This window comes from Thermobia domestica, chromosome 12 (assembly GCF_964235325.1).
Source record: "Thermobia domestica chromosome 12, izTheDome1.hap1.1, whole genome shotgun sequence".
NCBI lineage: Eukaryota > Metazoa > Arthropoda > Insecta > Zygentoma > Lepismatidae > Thermobia > Thermobia domestica.
Window position 1 is genome coordinate 9,841,698 of NC_137465.1, and position 18,902 is coordinate 9,860,599.

The window sequence follows — 18,902 nt, forward strand, 5'->3', positions numbered from 1 at the left end:
TAGGTTCTTTGTTCCAAAGTAATGTTTATACGTAATTGGAGATTTTCAATATTAAAAAATACGAGGAAGAATTTTATATTGTCTTTACAAACTTGATACAATTTTATATTTCTACTTACTGAAACACAACACGTTTGTTATACGATGCAATGGAATCAGATCGACACGGGTTTGTGGCCATGCGCGGTGGGCGGGTTAGTGACTCGTGTCGCGCATGCGCAGACAGCGTCAGAGTTCCAGTGAGTCGCGTTTCCAGGCTGTATTCAGCTGTTTTTTCGTATTGTTGGTCCGGTTCTTGACGGTGGAGTGTAGCACCTGTTCTGTGTTTTAGTCGTAAACACAATAAGAAAGTGGTTTGCTCGGAAATAATATTCAATATTATTAATAAGTGTTCGTAGGAAATTTATCAAACAAAAGTGGTGTAATCACAGTGACGGTGGTGTTAGTGTATCAGAAGCAAAATAAATAATTACTGTTGAATTCGCGCAATATTTATGCATGTTTACATTTCGTGAAAACTGCGAAACAGTAATACAAATATTGAAAAATCGTGCTTAGCGAAACTTTAATTTTCTAAATGTATCATTAAATTCTGTGGATGAGATTTATTTGTGATTTTTGTGTTTTTTTCTGTATATTTTCGTGAGTTTTGTGGGAAGATTGTAAGATATAAACAAATACAAGAATAAAGCAACAATGGTGTGACAAGCTTTGATTGAGCACTGTGCTAAAGGTAAGGAAAGATCTTTTAACGTGTTTTGTAGTATCTTGTATTATATATAAGTTTGTTGTATGGAGACATTCTATCTGCATTGGTAATAAATGAAATTTAATCTTTAACTTCCCACAAATATAACAAATATTAGGCAGAGAGAGAGATGTCTGGCTACTAAAAGTGAATTACTATGACGAAATTGATAGAATGAGGATGTAGGAGGAAACGGGAGAACGTTGAAAAGTCCCAGGGGCATTATATTGTCCATGACAAACTTACACGGTTTGGGATCGAACAAGGCACTCTGGTAGTAAGCCGCTACACCCCGGGCTATTTCCAGTGCTCATAAAGACGTCAAGTGTAACCTGTTAAAAGGATACATAATTTTTATTTTTATTTTCACTACAAAAGTTTATGAATTCAAAAGACATGGATTGAGCTTCATAATTCTTCTTTTTCTCCGTCTTCTTCTTCTTCTTCTTCTTCTTCTACTACTACTACCACTATTACTACTACAACAAGAACTACTACTACTATTACTTAAGTCAGTATGTTTGTAATTTAACACCTCTTAAACCATCAGACCGAGCATGATCAAATTTTCAACATAGATGAGGTTCCGGCCTGTGATGTTTTTTGTCATTTCATTTTAAAGATGCAAGTTTGGGAGGGGGAGATTTTTAAAAAATGATCGTAAATGACCGATATTAGTGTCGAATCCGTAGTTTTCGGGGTTGCTAAGATGAACAGTGACACTTCCGATGCCGTTTAAATCCAAATTCAGCTCCCATTACTACTCTTAAGGGGAGATGATGACATGTTAAAAATAATTGAAAATGACCGATATTAGTATCGAATTTATAGTTTTTGGGTTCCTTAAATTGATTGGTGTCCGTTTTGGTGCCCTTTATGTCCAAAATGAAACGTATTCTCCCCGTACGAAAAACAAATATTCTGCTAGTTATCATACACCATTGTCAGGAGTATGTCTCAGTGTTAGGTGTGTCATAGTGAAGACACAACAATAGAAAGAATCTACTACCTAGCAATGTATTCGTTTACACATACAGTAGAAAACTAAATAAACAATATGGTTCAGAAGAGTAAAAATTATCATTTTACTTGGTAACGATTAAATACTTTTCAATACCATAAGAAAACTCTTTTTTTTTTTCTCAAAAAGTACGTATGAGAATACCCTCAAGCATTTTTTTTTTATTTAGCTGGATGTGATGTATGAATTGATACGTATCTGATCTGTACACAACATTATAGTCAAGCCAAAAAATTAAAGTTTTAGAGGTAATGGTAATATTGGGGCTATCCCTCATCAGGGACGTACGCAAGGGTGGATCCTGGGGGTCCGGACTCCCCAAAATGTCGACTTTTGTGTAAATTTAGCCTTATTTTAGGGGCAATTTTCGGAATTTTAATATAAAATACCCTCATATTGAGCTTGGACCTCCCCGAAATAAATTTCTGCGTACGTCCCTGTTCCTCATATTACCCATAATGTGTTCTGTCGTCTTGCTATTGCCAGAATGAAGAGCTTAGGAGAGTCTACTTCAGGATTAATGTCAGCTTAATAGGTAACATCGTTATTATAGAGTATCAATTTTCCAATTAACAACTTTTTTTTTTTCGATTTTTCGAAAACTATGCAAGAGGGTTAAACATTTACCCATAGCATTTTGTTCAGTGCAATATCTATCAATTTGTAGACCTCTCTATACGTCTCGTCTTTAGACATTTTCTCTGTTTAATGTTAATAGTTATTATTATTATTATTATTATTATTATTATTATTATTATTATTATTATTATTATTATTATTATTATTATTATTATTATTATTATTATCTTAGTCGGGAATGAAATTAGTAACCGAATAGTGCAAGATTTCCTCAGTAAAATTTAAAAAAAAATCACTCTGAGTTTAACGTCCCTTTCAGCAGCGAGGCTATATGCGATGGAACTTACTGATTAACGTAGAATCCGAACACATGAGCTCCCACCGGGAATGGTAATATGATATCCTTCTTAAATTTACATCTTGCTTCAAAATAAAACACGGTTAAGGGTGGCACGGTAGCTTAGTGGTAGAGCACTTATCTCTGGTTTGTGAAGTCCCTGGTTCGATTTCTGGCCAAGTAAGCTTGTGGTGGACAACATCGTACCCGTGTGTTTTCACGGGGTACTACCGTTTTCTCTCACGTTCTCATTCCCCCAATTCTTAATCATTCTCTTGCTGTAATTATCGTCTCCTTTAGCCTAAATGGCATAAGTGTGGGACGTTAAACTGAAAGATTTCGTTTTAAAATACGGTAAAAATAATACATGAATCAATCACTGCTTTTGTTAGACGATTTCCCACTTTATTTCACAACGATATACTGGCAAAATATTTGCTAGTGTTTCGTCGTAATATTAATACAAGTTGAACAAGATGACACCCCTCTAGTACTCATCCTGAACGAATTTGTGGTGACGCCACCAGTGTATATATAATTTGGCCCTTTCTATTTTTTATTATTTCTGTCTTTCTTTTTTACTAAACAGCAAGTTTCCTTTTAAAGAGTGACCAAATGGTTAAACTCACGTGGGATGCTGTTGAGGTCAGATGGACTGGCTGCTGTCATGCTAATATATGGCTTTGATTTCTTTTTTTAGAATATGTATAATACGAGAAGTGAAATCATGTGAACAATTTCCGTATTGAAGACATTGTTCCTTTTAGGTCTTGTTCTCACATTTTTTGAGGAAATTAGCTATTAATATGTAAAATGCCCCTTTTGCATTTATCTACTGGTTTCTGTGACATTACAGAAGTCAAGCAGTATTCGGATCACAGTCACTTCTAACATGAGTGATTACAAAGAAAAGCCAAATTGTATTCAGGAGGGCAACGGGGAAGTTAGCTGGATTGAAACCAGAGACTTTTTCACAATTAAAAAAAAATAATCGGGATTACCAAAAGCCGAAAATGGAAACTTTTTACTTTCCGCTTAACGTGACGCGATTATGCCCGTTAACTAAGGGAGACGATGATTAAGGTAAGTGAAGATGACGGAAGAATTGGTGGAATGAGATGTGGGAGGAAACGGGAGTATCCCGAGAAAACTCACGTATATGATGTTGTCCATCAAAAATGTACTTACTCTGTTATCAAACCAGGGATCCCACGCCCCAGAGTTAAACGCTATCACTAAGCCACCCTGTTCCCACTGAAACCACACGAACTACTTCCAAAGTAATCAGGTATATACTATTATAGTGATCAAGTCATCAGTGCTATCTTGCCTTTACTGCGCTAGTACTACTGATGATGATGATGAGTTGATTTTAACGTCCTGTTCAGCAGCGAGGCTATATGAGACGTGGACCTACTGATTAACGTGAAATCCGAACCACATGAGCTCTCGCCGGGAAGTAGTAGTAGTGTTGCTACTACTACTACTACTACTACTACTACTACTACTACTACTACTACTACTACTAATAATAATAATAATAATAATAATAATAATAATAATAATAATAGTATGAGTGATAACAGTTTTATTCTTCCGTGTATATAAGGAAATAATTACGGCTTGCAAAATGTATGTACTGTATAAATAAATGGAATCGATATACGTCTATAAATTCTTTTACGTTCTTCCTCGTGGAATCGATAAGCACCAAGCAACGCATGAGGGTTCTTATCGGTTACCCGTATTTATTTATTACCATAAAATTCATAGTTAAGTGTCTGTAATAATAATAATAATAATAATAATAATAATAATAATAATAATAATAATAATAATAATAATAATAATAATAATAATAATAATAATAATAATAATAATAATAATAATAATATTTGTAAAGTCATCTGCAAAAGTGCATGTCTTTCCATAATGATTCGATCATAACTTTAGGACGAATAACTTATTTACACGTAAGTACAGTTACATTTGTCGTACAGAGAACAATATTCTTTGTATAATCACCAGTAAAAATGAGTGTATACCTCCTTTCTATTTTCGACCATAACTTTGGATCGAGATGATCAATTTTAATTCAGTTTTGTTTGACTTGGAGAGAATAGAAATGAAATGTCATGAAATTTCTAATGTAACGTCCCACGATTACGTCTTTACTCCAAAGGAGACAGATGATCAGTGGCGTATTTTAGGAGGGCTATCAGGCTCAAGCTTCCCCCGAAATAATTTTGTAAGTTTCTCGCATTCCACGTACAACAAGAGTCCTTCTTAGCATTTCTAAAAAAAATCATTGACTTTACATTTTCTTATGCTCTTTGTTCAGAAATAATCCTGTATTTGTCAAATTTCATTCCAACTAAGAACTGCGTTTTTTTTCTTTCTTTCGTCCATTCTACTCTTCTGTTTCTTTTTCTTAGTTGTTACTTTCTTTCGTTTCTCCTATCATACTTTCGACCGTTGTTAGTTGTGATTCAAGTTGGCCGTCGTCAGTAATACCGAAACTAAGAGGAGCTGATAAGTGAAACTGGTGTTCCACACCAACTTGTACCGTTGGTGTTCCAACTAAAACTGCAATCAGTATATTTCATCTTCAACTTGTCTCAACATTTTCTTTCAGGTAAAAACGTACACAGATAAAACTGAATATTTCCATTTTTTTTTCTAAAATGAAATCAGTTAAGTTGAAATGAGATTACAAATATTCAAGGTATGTTTGCAGGATGGTCATTTCAGATTTGCCTGGGGGGGGGGGGGGGTAAGATCCTCCACCGACATACGAGTTTCATGTTTTTTCCTAGTATATTAGTAGACAAACGAGTAAAATATACTTAATTCTCAAACTCAGGTGGGCAGTTGCTCCCACCTGCTTCCCCGTGTTGTTCATAGCACCCAAAAACAAAATCCTAAATACGCCACTGCGGATGATTAATGAAATTAAATCATTATGAAAAATAGTGGAATGAAAATGTGACAGGAAACGGGAGATGTCCAACAGAAACTCACATGGTCTGGAATCGAACGAGGGACCGCTCTAGCACTGAGTCACTGTGCTTTTCCTCCATAGAGAGAATAGAATTTTTTACAAATGAGCAAAAGTTGAATTACAATTAGCCAATGTGTTCTAATGCCTTGACAAAAATGAGCACTTTTGGTTGCTCGTATATTACCGATAATCATACATCCGTTGGATCATTCGTTTTGAAGTCACTTAGAAAATGCGGGATAAAACTTGTACAGGGGATTTATGTTAACAACTGTACCTGTGTCGGTATATTAGAAACTAAATGTTTCACTGGTGGAACATAATGTAACTCGGAGTTCACACTAAGCTCAAGGTTCACGTTTTACGTTTATACTCGGTGCTAAAAAAGCGTTTTGGACCCAAACAAAAATTGCTTACTTCGTATGTTGAAAACCAAAATTTGATTGTTGGGCTACCTACCCTGCCGGATGATACGTCAGAAATCTTTTTTTGCTTCTAGGAAAACTCTCCAATATTAATTTAAAGAATCACATTTGTTATATCTGGAGTTCCACGATGTGTTCTTAATTTTGTGGGAGACAAAATAAATAAAAAACGCATGTACCTATTCCCGGCAAATGTACAACTTCCTAATCTCTATTGTTCTGTGTGATTGCATATTTATGGGTTTCTAAGGTGATGATTTATTGTAAATTATCAAAAGCTCATACGTAACTAAGTAGTTAGCGTACTTGCCGTCAGTGTGGGATTTCCAAGTTCGATTCCTAAGAGGAGTACATTTAGGTCGTATTCCAACTAGAAGTGTAGATTCACACATGTATAGCCACGGTACTGCAAACGCAGATTAAACTTGAAACATACAACCAGAAACACAAGTATTCTCGAAAAATTTATATCTTTTGTCTAATGTCCGACATTTTTTGACCTTTAGGACAAGGGTAGCCAACCTTTTCAGCTTGAGAGCTACTTATGATTTCAGTAATCACTGGTGGTCTACATATTATCTGGGAATCATTAAGGAATTTCAATGATCAACACAGACAACAGCCGGCTACCTTTTATGACATGCCGGTCGTGTAGTAGAGCGCGATCGACGGGTTGACCATCTCTGCTTTAGGCTAAGGGATACGACTGATTAAAATAAAAGTGAACATTTATGAGAGAACTAGTAGAATGAGAATGCGGGACGAAGAGGAAGAATAGTCTATGTAGAAAATCTGCGGATCCTGTACTGTCTAGCACAAACTCACATGGCCTAGGACGAGGTTTCCGAACTGTTTTGGTTTGGGTCGGATTAACCAGAAATTGTACATATTGTCCTGGAATTTATTTATAGTTCATAGATTGGTTAAAATCCCGAAATTCAATCTTCCATCTATTGAATAATGAATACTACGTTACGTTGGTGATAAAAATAAATATAAAAAGCGCACACTTGCAGCTATAGCAATCACGACCCTCAGAAAAAATACCGATTTAAAAATTCAGTTTTGGGTAACGACTTTTCTTCCCAGCAGAAGTGATTATTGTTAAGTGAGAAAAACAACTGTTATTGTTCTTTTTCGGAGTTCCTTTTCTTCTTTTCACTGAACATTCTTTAAGAACAAGACTTTTAAAGAAAATTGACTTGTTTTGATAGTTTTTGGAAGGACCAAACCTGTTTTTTTCGTCTCAGTAAGTGCGACCCTGAACTTCCTTTTTTTAAAAGTGGAATATGTCATAAATAAACGTTTTATGTGTGTTTGTGATGATAATGATGCGTTGCGAGATGTAATTTTTCATAAAATTCTCTGTCTCTTGCACTTATGCTGTAAAACTCTAAATCACAGACCAGGGAGTTATAAGAAGATTAATAGCAATAAAATTAAGTATGGAACGTTTAGAAATCTAACTTCATAATTTTTGTTGTAATATAAGCTTTTTTCTTCTCAAATCTGTCAAGTAACAGATACGTTCCTCGATTCCTAAGAGGCCTTATCCTGACGAAATTAAAATACCGCTATTTTTATAGTAATTATGTGATATCTTCAAATAGATAAAAGATAATCGAAATGTGGAACAAGAGCGCCCTAGACAATATCATTTTACATGAGATATTGTTATCACGACTCACTTATCTGTTTTCCATTTTGAACCATTTTGAAAATCGGCATTTATTTTCGCGTTTCTAAACGGCTGGAAACGGAGAGCCACTAGGTGACTTGTGATAACGGTACCTCACGCAAAATAGACCTAATATTGTCTAGGGCGCTCTTGTTCCATATTTCAATTATCTTTTATCTATTTGAAGATATCACATAATTACTGTAAAATTAGCGGAATTTTAATTTCGCTGGGATGAGGACTCTTAAGTCACCCCCAGATAAATGGGTATGCATAGGGTTATCGCCAAATATTTGTCCCGGAATGGACCAAATCATAGTTGGGAATCCTATCTGGAATCGAACCAGAGACCTCACGCACCAGAGCTAAACCGTCTACCACTCAGCTACCGTGCCATCGCCTTAAAAGGCATTTGAATTAGCGTTCTTGATTCAGTATAGAAACTTCATAACTTACTATTCTATCGTACGGTACATGGAATGCTATTATCATAGAAATCGTGCTGATGACTTTGTGAATGACACAACACTGATGTTGTCCCTTGTACACAATCGTTGTTACATCGACCTGCTGCTATCAATTGCTGCAAGGAATGTATCGTAATAGTGTAATAAAGTCGTAATGTCTCAAGGTCTTTCTTTACCTGTCAATTGTGCCATTCAGTATTTTTCTTTTTCGACGGAAACACTCACTTTCTCTCGGTTTCCTCAAATAAATTCATCCGTCAAGCAAACGATTGACACAGTGATTTTGGTTTTGACTGGGCATTCCATGTTTTTTTTTCTTTGTTTTTAGCTGGATGACCAAAGGAACATGCCTCTTGTAAATAAATGTTTGTATTTGTATAATGCCTTTATAACGTTTTCAATACATTCCACAGTTTTACAATTTCTTGTAATGTTTGTTGATTTAGAGAAGATTTTTTAGCAAGTAAACTTGAAAACCTTCCAAGGTAGTGTTAAAAAAAGGTTGCATTGAATGGAAGATTCGACCCCTGAAAAGAAACTCTTGTAGGAACCAACGAATAAAAAGTTAGATTTTAAAAAATGTATTTACAAGGGGCATTCAAAAAGAGTGTTGCCTCTCACCAACGTAATTTAATATACAGGATGCAATGGTGGCGATTTTTCTGTAAATTGGGGGGGGGGGGTGGCACTCAGACGCAGAAGGTATATATATGAGGATGTTAAGACAAATTGCATTCAAATTATGCCAAATATTGTATGTCCATAAATACACTAGGGGTCTGACATGAGCTCTGGGAAGGCCCGGGTTTCCTTGGCCTCCCCAGTATCGGCACCTTTGACAGGATGGTCCAAAAATCAGTTTTTCTCAGGAGAGAACAAAAGTATGATAGTTGTAGGCAGGAAATCTTCAGTTTCAAATTTGAGACAGACGAAAAATTTCTTGAACCTCCTGAGCAAGACTATTTCACCCAAATCTTAGATCTATAATATAAAAACTAGAAATTAATAAAGTGATTAGTGAACATAATGAAGAACGTTTCTCACCGTTTCAAGATACGCAAATCACTACACAATATACTCCAATAAAAAAAAATATGATTTAAATGTTATTATATTATACCTTTCGTGGACCTCTAGTGACGCGCAAGGCTTCTGATGACTTCTAAATGAAATTAAGATAAAATTGGGTCATAAATTTTGTTAATACATTTCTAGAACGAAACTAGAAAAACTTCGAGAAATAAATCAATGAAAATCGCGACGAGACTTTTACAAAATTTTCGAGTCGACATGAGAAAACTTTATATTTCTCGTCTCGCCTCTTCTCATAGGCAATACTACCCGTAAAGATTGTTCTACTTTCTCAGGATCCAGATCTCCTTACTTGGATTTTTGTTCGCGTATCTGAGAACGTAACACGTATATGAGATCCACTCGAAAGTTATGCACAAATCGGCGTCAATGGGCAAAAGCATTGGCAATTGTTAACGAAAGGAAATATGCTAGTTATGAGAGGGACAATGAAGAACAGATGAATTTTGTTTGTTACAGTAGCATCGTCCGAAATATGAGTAGTTATAGTTTACCCTAAAGTAACGTTCTGTTCAGTGAGGCCGTGAAATCACACTCACAATGTTCTTTTTTTTTCTTTTCACCCCCAAAACTTCGCCAATTTCTTCTTATCAAAAAAATAAATTGAGACTTAGCTGTTAGTGGCACATGCATTAGTCGTTATAGTCTTCCCCATGATTTCTTTCAACTATTATCAACGCTTTGTGGCTGGAAATAATGAAAACGGGACTACTGTATTTAGTATTAAATAGTGAAACGTCTTATTGGGGGGCACGGTGGCTCAGAGGTAGAGAGTTCACCTATGGCACCAGGAATCCTTGATTTCATATCTGGCCATGTGAGTTTGCGGTACACAACATCATGTCCGTGAGTTTCCTCTGGGTTCTCCCGTTTCCTCCTACATTCAGGTTTCATCAGTTTATTTCATAATCGTTAATCATTCATCTGCTGAAGCCTTAAGGACATAACCATAGGACGTAAAATTTTCCCTCCCCTTGGATCCGCCATTATATATATATATATTGAAAAATCTTGGCGTTTTAATTGAGAATTCAGAATTTTTAGAGTAAAGGAGATTTTGCTGGTAGAATATAAGAAATATATCATAATATTGTAGACAAGGAATTGTCTCCATGGACACCATTTTACTATTCAGCTCTGCTATTGAGACAAATATCTCTGAGTAAGGCCGAGCAACCAAACCCAGGCAGAGAGATGCAGGAGACACAGTTCTGAGTTTTAGTCACAACATTGGAGAGACATTTGTCTAGCACCTGCGATACGAAGCTTTGTTTCGTTGCTCACAGTACTGAACCTTGGGACGGCTGTTATGTCCTCTGGTTAATATATGGCGGGCTAAGGAGTAAGTTACTGTTTCTTTCTGCAAAAAAGTGTTACCAGTGTGCTTTTCATAGGTTCAACTCCACTTTATGAATCTCATTTAAATTATGGCTTTTTGAAGGTAAATTATAAATCTTAAGTCAAGCAGCTACAGCACCATCGCTATTTATTCTAGAATCATGGTTCGTATCTCATTCTCTTTAGAATAAAACAGCCTTTCAAACGGTACCATTCATATTTCTTTATTATGTCCATGAGGTGGGTAAGTTTGAGAGAAATCGGGATTTTTAATTTTTTGTCAAATGTTGAGCCCCTCTGGACCCCTCCTGTGTTAACACACTGATTTCAAAATCAACTGAAAATTGTAAGGGATGTACGAAATGTTTGTACAAAATTTCAAGCTTCTATCTTGAATAGTAAGGGCGGGAAAAATATTTATCAATGAGCTTAAAACACTCCCACAGCGCCCCAGATGACCGGATGTAATATAAAAATTTCCTAAGACATCTCTATTTATCCTAGGGCCACGTTTTGTAAATCATTTTCTTCAGGGCAGAATAGCCTTTCAAACGGTACCACTCACATGAGCCTATCATCTACCAAGATGGGAAATTTTGAGGGAAGTAGGATTTTTTTTTGTTGTTAAAATATCCCTTCTTTTTACCTTTTCGCCCCTCTGTTCCCCTTGTGTTAACACAGAGATCTCAAATAAGTTTGAAAAATACTAAGGGGTATACTGAATGTGTGTACAAAATTTCAGGCTTCTATCTTGAAAAATAAAGTAAAAAATATTTACCAATGTACTAAGAATATCCCCACAATACTCCAGATCCCCGTATAAAACAGGACATTTTCTAAGACATTATTATTTATCCTAGGATCACGGTTTGTACCTCGTTCTCTTCAGAATAGAACAGCCTTTCAAACGGTACCATTCACATGTCTCCATCATGTATTTGAGGCGGGAAAATCGCGAAAAAAGGGATTTTTGTATATATATATATATATATACCATTTTGCCCCTCTGCACCCCTCCTGTGTTAACATAGAGATCTGAAACAAATGTGAAAAATACTACGAGATAGTGCACTAAATGTATGAATAAAATTCCAATCTTCTAGGTGCAAAAGTAAGCCCACCAAAAATAATAAAAATTGGCCTATTTTTTTTTTTTAAGTTATGAGTTCATCAGTTCCTATACTCGACGCAGAAAGGCGTGAAATCTTTCGTAACTTGTTCTACAATGCCTAGAGGCTTGAAAAAAACCTCGAAGTCAAGAGCTTTATTGGTACTTTTTAAATCGAAAATTGAAGACACCACCCTAGTGCCTAAAAATAGGCACTATAATTTAAAAGGACTACTATTACTAACACACACACACACACACACACAAAAAAAAAAAAAAAAAAAAAAAAACGTAGATAGTAAACCAGAGAGTAATTATAAAACATTATAAACCTCTCGTACAGTCGAAAAATTTGGGTGCTCAACAATTGAAGAGCTCAATTCCAAAACAGCCTAAGTCAAAAAAAAGTGTTTTTCAGGAGACGATTTTTTTTGTGTATTTCCATCATTCTATTTCTGTGAAATGAAAGTAATCTAGATAAAAGAAAATTATAATTGCCTATTTTTCGTAAAATAACGGTGAAATTATCATCTATAGCAAGAGTTGTATAAGTGTTTTTAGGCGAGAGTCAGAAAATAACTTCAGAGAATACTGTTGACTAAGGACATTTTGGAAAATAACGCTGTTTGGCATGAAACCTAGTTCAGTATACGGAGATACTAAACTGAAACTTAACAAAACCAGTATCTCCAAATTGACAAAAATTGACTTAGGCTCTTTTGGAATCCGCCCCTTCAATTATTACTTCATAAGCTACGCCTCAAATTTCTTGTCTATAAGAAACTGTATGAAAATTATGCTACTTTATTTAATACCATTCTGCTGACATTACCTGGCTGTTGGTACACTTCTTAATATTCTTATTATCTGTTCACTTAAATTCACAAAATAGAGCTGAGTTTAGTGAAGACCTTTAATTAGTATTTCTGAAAAGAGGATCTTGACACAGGTTTTTTTAATTACCTTTCAAAACATGTACTTGGGTTTGTTTCTATAACAAAAAAAAAAAAAAAAAAAAGAAAAGAAAAGAAAAAGAAAAACGGCGTTATTTCAACATGTGTTGACACATTATGAAGTGTGACTAAGATATTTGCGTGTGATGAAATGACCGCTTTCATGTAGTGGTGCTTTCATAGGAGAACATTGACCTTTGGCACCGACGAATTCAAATATAATGAATAATACTTTGTAATAATAATAATCGTCATTAATAATCCAATCTGTAAAACACAAGAAATTGTTATAAATCTTAATCAAACCCGGAAAAGGGAAGTGAATTTAGGTTGCATAAAATTAAAAGTTCTTAACGTTTTATGACTTCATATATGTAATGTAAATTAACGTTTCTTTTTAAATGATTACAATCAGTATAAAGTACACATGATGTGTTTATGTAAACAAAGGCATCATAATGCAATTTCGGAATAAGAATTTGGTGATAATAAAAATGCCAATTGTGAAATGATGTTAAGTTGACGCACGACGTTGAATTATCAAGTAGTAAATATCAGTTTCAAAAACATTGACATTTTTTTTAAGTTTTACAATATATTGTACAGTTACCGACAAAAGTTCTTTCGGTTTGATAAAATTAGTTTCGTAAATAACTTATTAACGAAAATAAAAGAACAATTTGAGTACAGTTTTCAGTAAATTAAAAAAAATGTAATTTTCTGAACGTTTCAGCAGTAGCACGGTCATTCCCAAAACAAATAATATCAAATGTAAAGAACTTTTGTCGCTGATTGTACGAACCAATATATTTAATCTTACAATGTCTCATTTTACTATTTAATGTTCGCAAAGCGCCTTGTTTTTGATTTAGTTCGGTTTTGTTTTGAGTTTAAAATTTGTATTTGGACATCGAGACTGTATAAGACGTGAACATTCAGCTTATCTGAATTATAGAATTTCACTCCGGGAATCGTACCCGGGTTTGCCACGCGAAAGGCACGAATATTAATCATTTAGCTACGAGGGAACTTTGAAAACGTGCTCTAAGAGTCAGCGAAAGTGAAGAATTAACATTTTCGGTTAGAAATCAGGAGATCCGAGGTTCGACTCTCGCAAACTCATTGTTAGCCTTACGATTTACAAAATAACGATTTCGAACAAGATATCACAATTTTAAATCTGTCTATGGACCGGCTATATTCTAGATTCGACATTGTAAGAAGATAGTATGTGTCTAATGAAGATATTGCCACAATGTCGAAACAATGACAGAGTTAGTGCATGTATGATTTTAGAACTGTAATGCCTTGTTCAAATTTTATTATTTTAGTTTAGGTTCGAAAAAATTAAACCATTTAATATTACGTCCTACGCTTATCCCGTGTAGAGTAAAGGAGACGATGGGAGCAGGGTGGTTCAGTGGTAGAGCGCTTACCTCTGGTGCATGGGGTCCTTAGTTCGATCCCTGACCAAGTAAGTTTGTGGTGGACAACATCATGTCTGTGGGTTTTCTCGGGGTACTGCAGTCTCCTTCTACATTCTCATTCTAACAATTCCTTCATCACCATTCACTTACCTTAATCATCGTCTCCCTTAGCCTAATGGGCATAATCGTAGGACGTTAAACTTAAAGATTGCATAAACGAGACGGTGATGATGAGAATGAATGAATAAAGTGGGAGGAAACGGGAGAACTCTTAGAAAACCCACGTACCTGGTGTTTGACCACCACAAAGCCTACTTGGTGCGAGCTGGGATCGAACCACCTAGTGCTAAAAGTAAACGCTTTGCCACTGATCACCGCGGCCTCTAATACTTTAGTTTCAAATTTTGTGACTGAAATTTTCCAATTTTTTTCTCAATCGCGATAGAAGAAAAACCGAGATAGTACGTTTTAGTATATCAATGTAGACCCTGGTAGACTTTTTTCCAACGCTTGCTCCCTTGTTAACTGAGGACTTCGGGAATTAAAGAAAATTACCCCTTTTATCATACAACCAGCAGTTTTACTAGTCTAGTGGCTAGTGTGCGCGCCTTTGTTGCTTGTGGGCCTGGGTTCAATTGTCTGAAGTAGGATAATGTCTCGTATAACTGTAGATCACACCTCGTACAACCTCGGAGCTGAAATGGGATGCTAAAGTCCAATAACCAACAAACAAACATTTTCCCTGTGTTCCTTAAGTGACGTAAAGGAAGTTAGGCCATAAATGTGATGTCGTTGATTATGACGTTGTCGTAAAAGAAGCAAACTCTTTGTCTCCAAAACGAAATGCATTGTATTCGTATAATTAAGCTACGCCTAGAGTACGACCACAATGGACTCTTGAGGTAACATCATGCTATAGGTATTTGAATGAGGTAATGGCCAAGGTAGTCTTTTGTTGTAAGACTACAATTACGATATTACATACAGAATGCAGTATTCTGGCAGACAGCAGTGGCGGAAATAAGAGATAAACAAACAAAATCAAGAAGAAGAAAAACTAGGTCACATACAGTGGCAGATTTAGGCAAGGTCCTAATCTCCCTCCTAGCTTTTTCAGTAACAAAAATATTTGAGCTAATATTTATGTACTTTTAAAAGTTAATAGTAAACTCATGATATGTCTATTATAATCTTGGTTCTCGCTGCCCCTCCCCCAATTTTTATCTTCTAGATCCGCCACTGGTCACATACTAGTAGAAATAATTATTTGATAAACTAGTAATTAGTAACGTATTGCTGCCACAAGCGTCGATATATATATATAGTTGATTCCAAGGAGGGAAGTACCTTAGAATATAGAACTTTCTATGCAGTATATATAAGATACCGGTATAAATCCACCTTCCCAGGGGTGGATCTCCCACTAGACTTGGGCCTAGGGCCGCACGTTGGACGAGAATTTAATACGCAAGACGAAAAAATGAAAAAAGTTGAATAATAATAATAATAATAATAATAATAATAATAATAATAATAATAATAATAATAATAATAATAATAATAATAATAATAATAATAATAAAGATGATTACAAGATTACAATAATATAAATATAAAATTGCGCGTAAACTGAAGCGATATGAATATGGGCGTTTGAATGCCAATGTTTTTACCTTCTCCATTGGTCCTGTGTAGTGGCGGATCCAGGATATGATCAAGGGAGGGGCTAAACTATAGTTTGCCGTTTTATCCAGTGTAAAGCAGGATTGAAGCCCATTTTATCCAGTGTATATCTGAGCGTCAAGGGGGGGCTATAGCCCCTATAGCCCCCCTTGGATCCGCCACTGGTTCTGTGGCTAACGTGCGGGCCTTTAGTGTTCGGATCCCGGGTTTGACCTCCGGAAGAGCCTTGAAATTTGATCATACTACGTTGCCTCATATTCCATCTTAAACTGTAGGTTCACGTTTCATGCTGAAGAGATGCTAGACTCCAACCACTAACCTTCCCCTTCACGCCATTTTATGTAGTGTAGGCAGTGGCTCAGTCACCACCGAGCCGAACCGACAAGTGAGCCGAGCCAACAGCTCATTCAACCGAGCCGGCTCGAGCCCTCGGCTCACTTGGGTTGAATCGAGCTGAGCCGATGCCTCATCTCAACCGAGCTCGTGGCTCAACTGAGCCGAGCGGAAACAAGCTGATGACTCACTCCAACCAAGCAGGCTCGAACCGATGGTTCACCTGAGCCGAGTCAAATCCAAACCGATGGCTCATCTAAGTCGAGCCAAACCGAGTCGATGGCTTACCTGAGCCGAGCCGAACTGAGCCCATGGCTCATTCCAATCGAGCCGGCTCGAGCTGTTGACATCACTAATTAATAATAGCACAACAGTGTAAAGTGAAATGGTAATCATGTTTACTTTTGCAGTTTTTTTTAAGTCTTCGTTACAAAGATATGGTCTGGAGACAGAGGGTCGTTAGAAAAGAAGAAAAGATGAATCCATTGTTAAAGTTGAAATGTATTTTGCAATCTTGAATACAAAGCTGAAGTAAGAAGTCAGTGCAGAATGGAATTATTCAGTGGAACAGCAACAGAAACACCGGCGTCCTGTGGTCTGGCTACTTTCTCTCTTTGCGATGGGATTTCTTTAAAAAAGAAAAGCTTCTACGCTGTCGTCTTTTGTTACTTGAGTGATTAAAAAGGGAAGTTTTTGCTCTTTTTTTTTTATTCTTTCTAATGTTACATATCATAAGCAAACGACGAGGTTTAGTGTCAATGGCTGGATATAGGTTCATTTCTTCATTAAATCAGTTTTACTAACTATGCTTCGGCTTAAAAATATTTAGTTGGGTTCGTTCTCTTCCCTGGACAAAATAATAGTATACTGTTTTGCGTATTTAATTGTCAATGGAACCCAACCAGGAAACTGCCATCACTACTTGAAAGAAATGATTTCGACACGTACACTAAAACGCACACAAGTTTGGTCTTAAGAGAACTGAACCTTAACAGTCCGGTCAATTCGATCCCAGCTTGCGCCAACTGAGCTTTGTGGTGGACAAACACCGTGTGCGTGGGTTTTCTCTAGGTTCTCCCGTTTCCTTCCACTTTCTTCATTCCACGATTATATTCCTTTCTCATCATCACCATCTCCTTTAGCCTATCCGGCATATGCGTGGGACGTAAAACTTTCATTTGAATTTAGGACCTCTTAAATAAAAGCTTTGCCGCTTAAATAAAACGCTGATATAGTGTATTGTTGGTCGTTTTGATGGTGTCTAAATCCATTATTACGTCATTTTTTAAAACCCTAGATTAGATCACTTATCCTCATAACTATTTCTGATTTATCATTTGCCACAAACTAAGTCGTTGTCATACATTCCGAATTCACTGATAGCTTATATGTCTTTACATAAGAATTATTTCCATTAATTCTGACATTAAATGTTAATTTGGCGCTAGAATGTGATGTTAAATTACAATAAAACGTGTTGTCGACTGTAAAGAGGATCACGCTATTCCGTGTATGGGAAACAGGATATTTATAGCCACCATTAAAGTCTACAATTATAAGACGCAATAGCTTTATCCTGTTAAGGGTTAATCTATATTTTGCAGGAAGAAATACTGCATATCCTTTTGTTATAGGCAACCAACATTTCTTTGTTATTGCGCAGGTTGCATAGAAGCTAGGTTATACAAATTTTAAACGAGATATTCATAACTACTTATCTACAGCATCCTGCATAAAGCGATCGTAAGATTTTCTGTCCTATTACGAAGTACTTTTAAGCAAAAGCTTTGTAATGAAATGAGTCAGCAAAGATGCCCAAAATAAACAGGGAACTTCATGGGAGTTGGTAGGCTATTGACATCTTGTCAATTGGCAATTCTGTCTCGATGGAATGAAAGCTGAGAAAAAGCTTAAATATACATTTTTTGTTGAAAGAAAAGGAAGTAAGTGTCTGCGTAGTCATCCGTTGTAAGCACAATTCCATCTTACTGATCTACAAAGTTAATGAAGCGAAATCCTTCGTTTTCAACGTAGAAACAAAGGAATTTTAACAGCATTCAACCGTTTATTTCGTTTAGATCCATCTGAAAAACACAGTTTTCAACTCTGCTTCTTCGTCGTGTATATGCATCATCGATTCCGAGTCTATCTACAAACAGTATCACTTGATTTTGTTTTCTCGATTGACAGAAAAAAAATGGTATGCGGTAAATTTACAGAAACTTTTTTTTTTAAAAAAAAAGAAAGAAAAGTAAGTTTGGGAAAATCTATAGGTCAGGAAGCGCTATAGCCAGAGAGAGAACTCTCGTCAACATATTGAATTTCAATCACATTATTTCTGGCTTTCTAGACCTAATTTCTCAATATCTTAATTCATTAGCTTCTTCGTGGCTGTAGACCATAGTTAATATTCTCAAATTCGGCGCAAGTTACCTGACTTTTATTATGTGGTTCGGACCTCACGTTAAACAGTAGGTCCTCGAGATGATGTGGGTCAATGAAAACATGACCTACCATCCACCGTGTCAATTCCTCAGAAACCGCACAAGCTGTGTCTTCAAAACCAAGTACAGTAGTAAGTTCTATTCCTACCATTACAATTACAAATATTAACATCCAAAAGTGCCTGAAGTTCATTTTTCACTTAGATATACTCATCTTAGATAAGTAAATAAAAACAAATGAAAAAGGGAGAAAAATGGAGGCTTTGAG

General features: G+C 35.9%; 1 protein-coding gene across 1 annotated transcript in view; it reads left to right on the plus strand.

The window, feature by feature from the left end:
* The first annotated feature begins 259 nt into the window (after positions 1-259).
* LOC145666326 (uncharacterized) overlaps positions 260-18,902 on the plus strand; it is a 252,696-nt gene continuing 234,053 nt past the window's right edge. Inside the window, exon 1 of the mRNA XM_081733430.1 lies at positions 260-733. The gene's annotated coding sequence lies outside the window, so the exon portion shown is untranslated. The remainder of the gene's footprint in view (positions 734-18,902) is intronic.